Below are 8,142 nucleotides of genomic sequence, written 5' to 3'. Positions count from 1 at the left end.
GAAAAAGCACTATTTATGTTGTATAATGCACTAATTGTTCCTCATTTAAATTACTGTATCGAAGTCTGGGGTAAAGCATGTAAAACAATTGCAAACCCACTTTTTATTTTACAGAAAAGAGTAGTACGAATTATCACCAGACAAAAATTAAGACATCCATCAAATGTATTGTTTTGTCAACTGCAGATATTGAAATTCTATGATTTGGTCAATTACAGCATTTTGCAGATTATGTATAGGGCTCATAAAATCATATTGCCCGTCAATATTCAAGTACATTTTATTAAAAGGGAGAGTGTTTATTTTCTTAAAGGGATAGAAATGTTTGTGAAGCCTTATTTTAGCACTAGTTTAAAAGAACGATCCTCTGTAATCCAGGGGATAGGATTATGCAATGGTCTGGAGGATGCATTTAAAAATGCCAGATCTCAACATACATTTAAGAGAATGTTAAAGGAGAGTTATTTGACAGAATACAAAAAACTCCAAATTGAATCCATTAAAGTTATTGTTTGAGTTGATGATGTTGTTCTGTAGTTGATGTTGCTTTTAAATCATTGAAGTTGTTGCACGTCTTGCTTTTTGTTTTTGTTTGGTAACAAGACAGTAAGGGTAAAAAAAAAAAATATATATATATATATATATATATATATATATAATGTATATATATTTAAATGTATGTGTAGTGAACTAGACCTCTGACCTCAATCTGTCTCTGAAGTCCTTCAGGGGACAGGAACTGTTATTTCATTGATTTGAATCCAGAAAAACAAATTATCTCATCAAGAGACTATTTAATTGTATCCTGAATTAATCAATTGGAAGAACAGTCTTCTTTTTTATATTATCATTAACTATTTTACAATATCTTGATAATCAAAGTGTGTTTAGTTCATACCATTTCTAAATGTTGAAGTGAACCACTCATTTAAATCAACTGTGAAACAGTATTAATGATTTTTAAACCTCATTAGACTTTGATCATACAAGTAAATGTCTATTTACGAAGTAAGTGTGCATTCACTCTTCTGTCTGTGTGAGGAGCGGACCTGATGTCGGTCAAAAGTCAGAGACAAGTTATGAGAACGAAGTGCCTTGTTTTTAAAACTCTCAGACAGTAAATAAGAACTAGCTGGCACCTGCTGTCTCTCATTTCTTCAAAATATTTCTCTGTCTGTACTAACCGTTCTTAAAACATTTCTGCTGTCTGTTGACTTCTAATAACCCTCTGACATCACTAAGACTACACCCCTGCTGGTTGTTTCAACCAATCAGGAAGTACCAAGTGACAGGAAGTGGATACCCTTTAAAAGGCAACACTTCTTGGAACTATTCAGTCTTCCAAGTCTTCACAGTCTTTTCAAGTCTTTGAGTTTTTCCAGTCTTCTTGGAACTTTCAGCCTTACATGGAAGACTCAGTCTTACTGGTGTCTCCCAGCTGAACTAAGTAGCTGATGGATTTGACCATGTGCCAAGAGTCCGTCCATTCCAGTGTAGTCACGGCCTGCCTCGGCTGTGACTCAACCCGAGCATTAAAAGCTCAACTTCTAAGGAAGCTTATTCTGTTGAACTGAGTACTTCGTCACGACTTCTGACGACCCCAGCCACTCTGACCGGAGACGCTGAAAAGGGAGCGTGCCAATGGACCTCTGTTCCGGAGTTGATGTATCCTCTGCTAAGGTAACAATGTCGTTGCACGCCCTGAGTGTACCGGAGGGCTGAGCTGGATTCGGAGGAAGGGTGCCATTTTCTGGTTCAACACATAACTTTCATCCATCTAAACCTCCTCTTTAAATCTTTAAACTTCTATTCTCCTTCTCTTTAAACTGCTATTTGCCAGTAAATCAAGCTAGATGCCTTGGGAGATGAATCAGTCTCCATCAGTAATCTTCTGTTGGCTTATTTAGTACATCGTGCCAAGTTTATTAATCAGAAACAGATCAGCAAATCAATGTGTACATGTTTGATGTTAAATTTTGATTCTGTTAAATAAATGACCGCATTTATTCTGATGGGTCAAAGATAAAATGGTGTATCATGTCACTAATTATACACTCCACTCCACAAGTTATCTTGGTCACATGGCAGAAATTTAACTCGAAAAAGAAAGAATCCGTTGTAATTAAACAATTAATATTCTTTGTACTTGATCTTGTAATGACTAGCGGAACCCAGATTGGTACAAGACCAGAACGAAGCAGACTCAGATCTTTAAAAAGGAAGAAACAGTGTTTATTATATACAGTGTAGGGGGTTTATATACATATATGGCAGTCCTCCGGCGATCAGATGTAGGTGTCGGGAGCCAGGGTAGGGCGGAATGTACAAGCAGGTCTGGCTGGAGAAAACAGGACGACAGGACTGGCAAACAGAATCCATTCGACGAGTCTGGCAGATGAGTGGCACGACAGGTCTGGCAGGCAGGTGGTCGACGAGGCAACAAAGATGGAGTCAAACAGGCAGGGTACTGCGGGCATAAAGAACAAGGTAAGAGTATATCGTATACTCACACGTTTAGGCTGGAGGCATAAATACCAATAAAGCTCAATGCTCCAGCGATGAGTCACACAGGACTGCAGCCTTAAATAGAGGTGTTCCTCATCAGGTGGATGACCGTCAGCTGGTGTTAATTAACGGCCATCTTGGAGGAAGGCTTCAGACATTGGGACTCCTACAGTACCCCCCCTCAAGATTCGCCCCCAGGCGACCTGTGGCGTTTCTCAGGGTGGGCTTTGAAAAAGCTGAAGATCAGGCTGGGATCTAAGATGAACGACCTGGGGATCCATGACCTCTCCTCGGGACCGTAGCCCTCCCAGTCAACCAGATATTGGTAACCACGGCCCCGGCGACGGACATCCAGGATGGTCCTGACAGAGAAGGCCAGGTGGTTATCGATCAATCGGGCGGGAGGGGGGAGGTCGGCAGGCGGGCTCAAGGGACTCTCAGAAACTGGCTTGATTTGCGACACATGAAAAGTTGGGTGGATCTTCATGGAGGTTGGTAACTGAAGGCGGACTGCAGACGGGTTGATAATTTGGTTTATAGGAAACGGGCCGATGTATCGGGGCGCCAGCTTCCTAGGGGTGTCTTTGATATTAATGTCTTTGGTAGAAAGCCATACCTTTTGGCCCACCTGGTATGGTGGTGCTGAGGAGCGATGGCGATCGGCGAACCTCTTGTTCTGGGCTGCCGAGCGCAGTAGAGCTGTCTTGATTTGACGCCAGACTCGTCGGCAACGGCGAAAGTGATGCTGGACAGACGGGACTGAGATGTCGGCTTCCTGACTGGGGAACAGGGGAGGGATGTAATCAATAGATGCCTCAAATGGTGACATCCCTATTGCCTAAGACGTGTGTGTTGTGGGCATACTCCACCCAGACCAAGTGCTGGCTCCAGGCTGAGGGGTTGTGTTCAACAACACATCGGAGGGTGGTCTCAAGCTCCTGATTACATCGCTCAGCCTGGCCGTTGGACTGCGGGTGGTAACCAGAGGTAAGGCTGGTGGTTGCCCCCAACGTCTTGCAGAAGCTTCGCCAGACCTGCGAGATAAATTGAGGACCCCTGTCCGAGACGATATCAGAGGGAATGCCGTGAATGCAGAAAACATGCTGAATGAGCATTTGGGCTGTCTCAAAGGCAGAGGGGAGCTTAGGCAGGGGGATGAAATGGGCAGCTTTAGAGAAGCGGTCTATGACTGTGAGTATGGTGGTGTTACCTTCGGACGGAGGCAGACCCGTAACGAAGTCCACAGATATATGTGACCAAGGGCGGCTGGGGGTGGGTAGAGGTTGTAGAAGTCCGGCAGGTGGTTGGTTACCAGTCTTATTCCTGGCACAGGTGGGGCAGGCTGAAACAAAACTCTTGACATCATGATTGAGAGTGGGCCACCAGAAATGGGTCTTGACGAGGGAGAGCATACGAGAGATACCAGGGTGACAAGAAAGCTTATGAGAGTGTAGCCAATCTAGTACCTTGGCCCTCATGGTTGAGGGGACGAAAAGTTTCCCAGTAGGAGCGGTGCCAGGTTCATCCTTTTGTGCCTCCAGGACCTCCTTTTCGATGGACCAGGTGAGGGCCCTTACGACACACACTGGTGGGATGATACTCTCCACCGTCTCTGGATCACTCGGAGGAGAAAACTGTCTGGAGAGCGCATCAGGCTTGATGTTCTTGGAACCAGGCCTGAAAGTTAAAACATAGTTGAATCGGTTGAAGAAAAGGGACCATCGTGCCTGTCTGGGAGTCAGCCGCTTTGCATCTCTTAGGTAGGTGAGGTTTTTGTGGTTGGTCCAGATAAGGAAAGGAGTAGCAGTACCCTCCAACCAATGGCGCCACTCCTCCAGGGCCAGCTTGACCGCCAACAACTCACGATTACCTACATCATAATTCCTCTCCGCTTGTGATAAACGCCTAGAACAGAAGGCGCATGGGTGCACTTTATTGTCTTCTAGGGACCGTTGAGAGAGAACAGCACCCACACCAGTGTCCGAGGCATCAACTTCCAGAATAAACTGGCGTTTAGGGTCAGGGTGACACAAGACGGGAGAAGAGGAAAAAAGTCTCTTGAGCTTACCGAATGTAGCACCAGCCTCAGGAGTCCATTTGTAGGTTCGGTTGGTTGATGTAAGTTGTGTGAGAGGTGAGGCGATGCGACTGTAGTCCTTAATAAATCGCCTGTAGAAATTGGCAAAACCCAGAAAACGTTGGAGCTGTTTCTGGTTCTCGGGAACAGGCCAGTCCTCCACTGCCTTGGTCTTTTCTGGGCCCGTCCTGTAACAACCCCTCTCAAAAATAAAGCCCAGAAATGATACAGAAGGTACGTGAAATTCACATTTTTCTCCCTTGACAAAAAGTTGGTTTTCATAAAGTCTTTGCAGTACCGTACGAACTTGTTTTACATGTTCCTCTTCATTGTGAGAATAAATGAGAATGTCGTCTAGGTATACGAAGACGAAGTGGCCGATAAAATCCCTGAGTACGTCATTGACTAGAGCTTGAAATACTGCCGGGGCGTAAGTCAACCCAAAAGGCATCACTAACTATGTTTACATGCGCAGAATTCTCTGACCGGATTGAAATGTGTTCTGTTTGAATAATTCAAATGTATTGTTTACATGGGCACAATCTGTTCATGATGAGTGTTTACATGCAGCGGGCTTTGTTCTGAACAGCAGTACTGACATGCGCAGAGTGGTAAACTCTCCTTAAAAAAAACACCGAAGAAGAAGTTCTACTTCCGGGTGAACGTAAACAAACCTGAGCACCCAAAATGGACCCGCGACAGGTTTTAATGATGGTGGAGACGTTATTGCACTCCCTGACTGAGCTACAGGTAATAGAAATCATTTTGAGCTCTTTAAAAGTTTCTAGTAGAAATGTTGTGTCGCTCACCGACCAGTTTTACTTCCCTGACATGCTAATATTATTAGCGTTAGCCAGGCGGAAATGGCAAAGTCGCACATGCGCAGTCAGGTCAGTTTTTCACCATCAGATAAAAACGAACAGATCAAGTGTTTACATGCGCACCGATCGGGTTTCGGATCGGCGTAAACCACCCGTTTCGTTCTGATCACAAATTATAACGGATCGTGCCGAATACACAAAAAATAACCCAAACGGAGCGTTTACATGACACACTTTTATTCCGACCGGCCATTTGATCCGGTTACTTATGTCCATGTAAACATACCCACTAAATATTTAAAATGTCCAAGCGGGGTCCTGAAGGCTGTTTTCCACTCATCACCCTCTTTAATCCGGACCAAGTGGTAAGAGTTTCTTAAATCAAGTTTAGAAAAGATTGTGGCATATTGGAGGTGCTCATGAATGGAGTCAATTAAAGGTAAGGGGTACTTGTTTTTAATGGTGATGTTGTTTAGACCTCTGTAGTCAATGCAGGGTCGGAGGGTCTTGTCTTTCTTGGATACAAAGAAGAACCCCACACCAACTGGAGAGGTGGACGGGCGAATTATACCAGAGTCGAGAGATTCCTCGATATATTTCTTCATGGACTCCCTTTCTGGTCCTGATAGATTGTATAGTCGACTGGCTGGTAGCGAGGCCCCAGGGAGGAGGTCGATGGCACAGTCGTACGGGCGATGAGGTGGTAGGGACAGAGCGCTTTGTTTATTAAACACAGGAGCAAGGTCATGATATACAGAAGGAACAGAAGACATGTCAGCTCCTTCTAAAATTTTAGTCTCCACAGGTCGGTTGGAGACTGCAGAGCGTAAACAATGTTTTAAGCAATTATCACTCCATTTTTCTATCCTCCCCAATTTCCAATTGATGCAGGGATTATGTTTCTTTAACCAAGGATAGCCTAAAATGAGTTGAGTATTGGGAGATTCAAACACATAAAAGTCATTAATTTCATGATGGTTTCCTGAAATGATTAAGTGTAACTCAGTAGTCTTGAGGTTGATCTGGGCTAAAGTCTCACCAGTTGCCCCCGCAATAGCAACAGAGGGGATTCTTTGAGTGGGTAAAAATAGTTTTTGGACTAAATTCAGGCTAATTAAATTTTGTTCAGCTCCGGAATCTATCAAGGCTTTGACAGGAAGGCGGTTCTGATTGATCTGAATGAGTGTGGGTAACATGAGTCTGCTGGAGGGAGAAAAAGAGGAAGAACCCACCAATATCTCCCTTATTGACGGGCGGTCTCGTTTCCCCGGAATGGGCAGTTGGCTATATAGTGACCGGGGTTGCCACAATAAATGCATGAATTTGTATCTCGACGTCTTTGTTTCTCCTCTGTATACAGACGAGTTCGACCTATCTGCATAGGTTCGGGTTCCGGAGGTTCAGAGAAACGTCTGGTCGAAACTGCAGGTTGACTGGGAGGCGAGCCTGGAAATGAGTCTCCCTGGGGCTTGTAGTTTCCCAGTGGTGTTCGGTGTAAACGAGGCTCAACTGAAGGCATCGCGGAACCGGAAGTGGTGAAGCGGTGGGAATTGTAGTTCCTTTCTCTTCGCCGTTCCCGGAAGCGTTCGTCTAAAGCTACTGCCAGGTCTATGAGCTCGTCGAAGCTTTCGGGTTCGTCCCGTGCAGCGATCTGGTCCTTGATGGGGTCAGACAGAGAGTGTAAAAAGGTACCTTGCAGTGCCGTTTCATTCCATCCGGTCTGGGCCGCGAGAATGCGGAACTCGAGGGCGTACTCCGCGACAGGCCGACTGCCCTGGCGTAGTCCGAGAAGCCGCTTTACAGCGTTCGGCTCCTGCAGCGGTCGATTGAAGATCTTCAGGAACTCCTTTAACAAGGTATCAAATGAAGCAGTCTCAACGTCATGGAACTGAAAATAAGAATTGTCCCAACGAAGTGCATCACCCTTTAATTGGTTAATGAAATATGTGATCTTAGCTGAGTCAGATGAATAGAGCTGAGGGGCTCCCTTGAAGGCAAGCTTACATTGTAGGATGAATCCTCCACACAGGCTGGGGTCTCCGGAAAAATATTCAGAGGGTTTAATTATTACCTGTTGGTTTGTTGGTGTGACTTCTGGTATTGGGTTGGAGGAGTTGTTTACAGGAGATGTATTAGATTCTGTAGAAGAAGGAGAGGATCTTTGGTTTAGAAAAAAAACCATACCTCCAAGTTCTCTTAGATTCTCCTGGATTTCTTGCTGTTGGGTTAGAACTTGTTGAAGTATCCCCTCTATTCTGGTAATTCGTTCCATCTGTGAAGAGGACGAGGTCTGCTCGTCTCTGGTCTCATTCTGGGTCTGTTTTGGCTGGAGCATTTCTGTAATGACTAGCGGAACCCAGATTGGTACAAGACCAGAACGAAGCAGACTCAGATCTTTAAAAATGAAGAAACCGTGTTTATTATATACAGTGTAGGGGGTTTATATACATATATGGCAGTCCTCCGGCGATCAGATGTAGGCGTCGGAAGCCAGGGTAGGGCGGAATGTACAAGCAGGTCTGGCTGGAGAAAACAGGACGACAGGACTGGCAAACAGAATCCGCTCGACGAGTCTGGCAGATGAGTGGCACGACAGGTCTGGCAGGCAGGTGGTCGACGAGGCAACAAAGATGGAGTCAAACAGGCAGGGTACTGCGGGCATAAAGAACAAGGTAAGAGTATATCGTATACTCACGTTTAGGCTGGAGGCATAAATACCAATAAAGCTCAATGCTCCAG

The sequence above is a fragment of the Nematolebias whitei genome, chromosome 12, assembly GCF_014905685.2.
Source record: "Nematolebias whitei isolate Nwh7 chromosome 12, NemWhi1, whole genome shotgun sequence".
NCBI lineage: Eukaryota > Metazoa > Chordata > Actinopteri > Cyprinodontiformes > Rivulidae > Nematolebias > Nematolebias whitei.
This window is presented reverse-complemented; position numbering follows the sequence as displayed.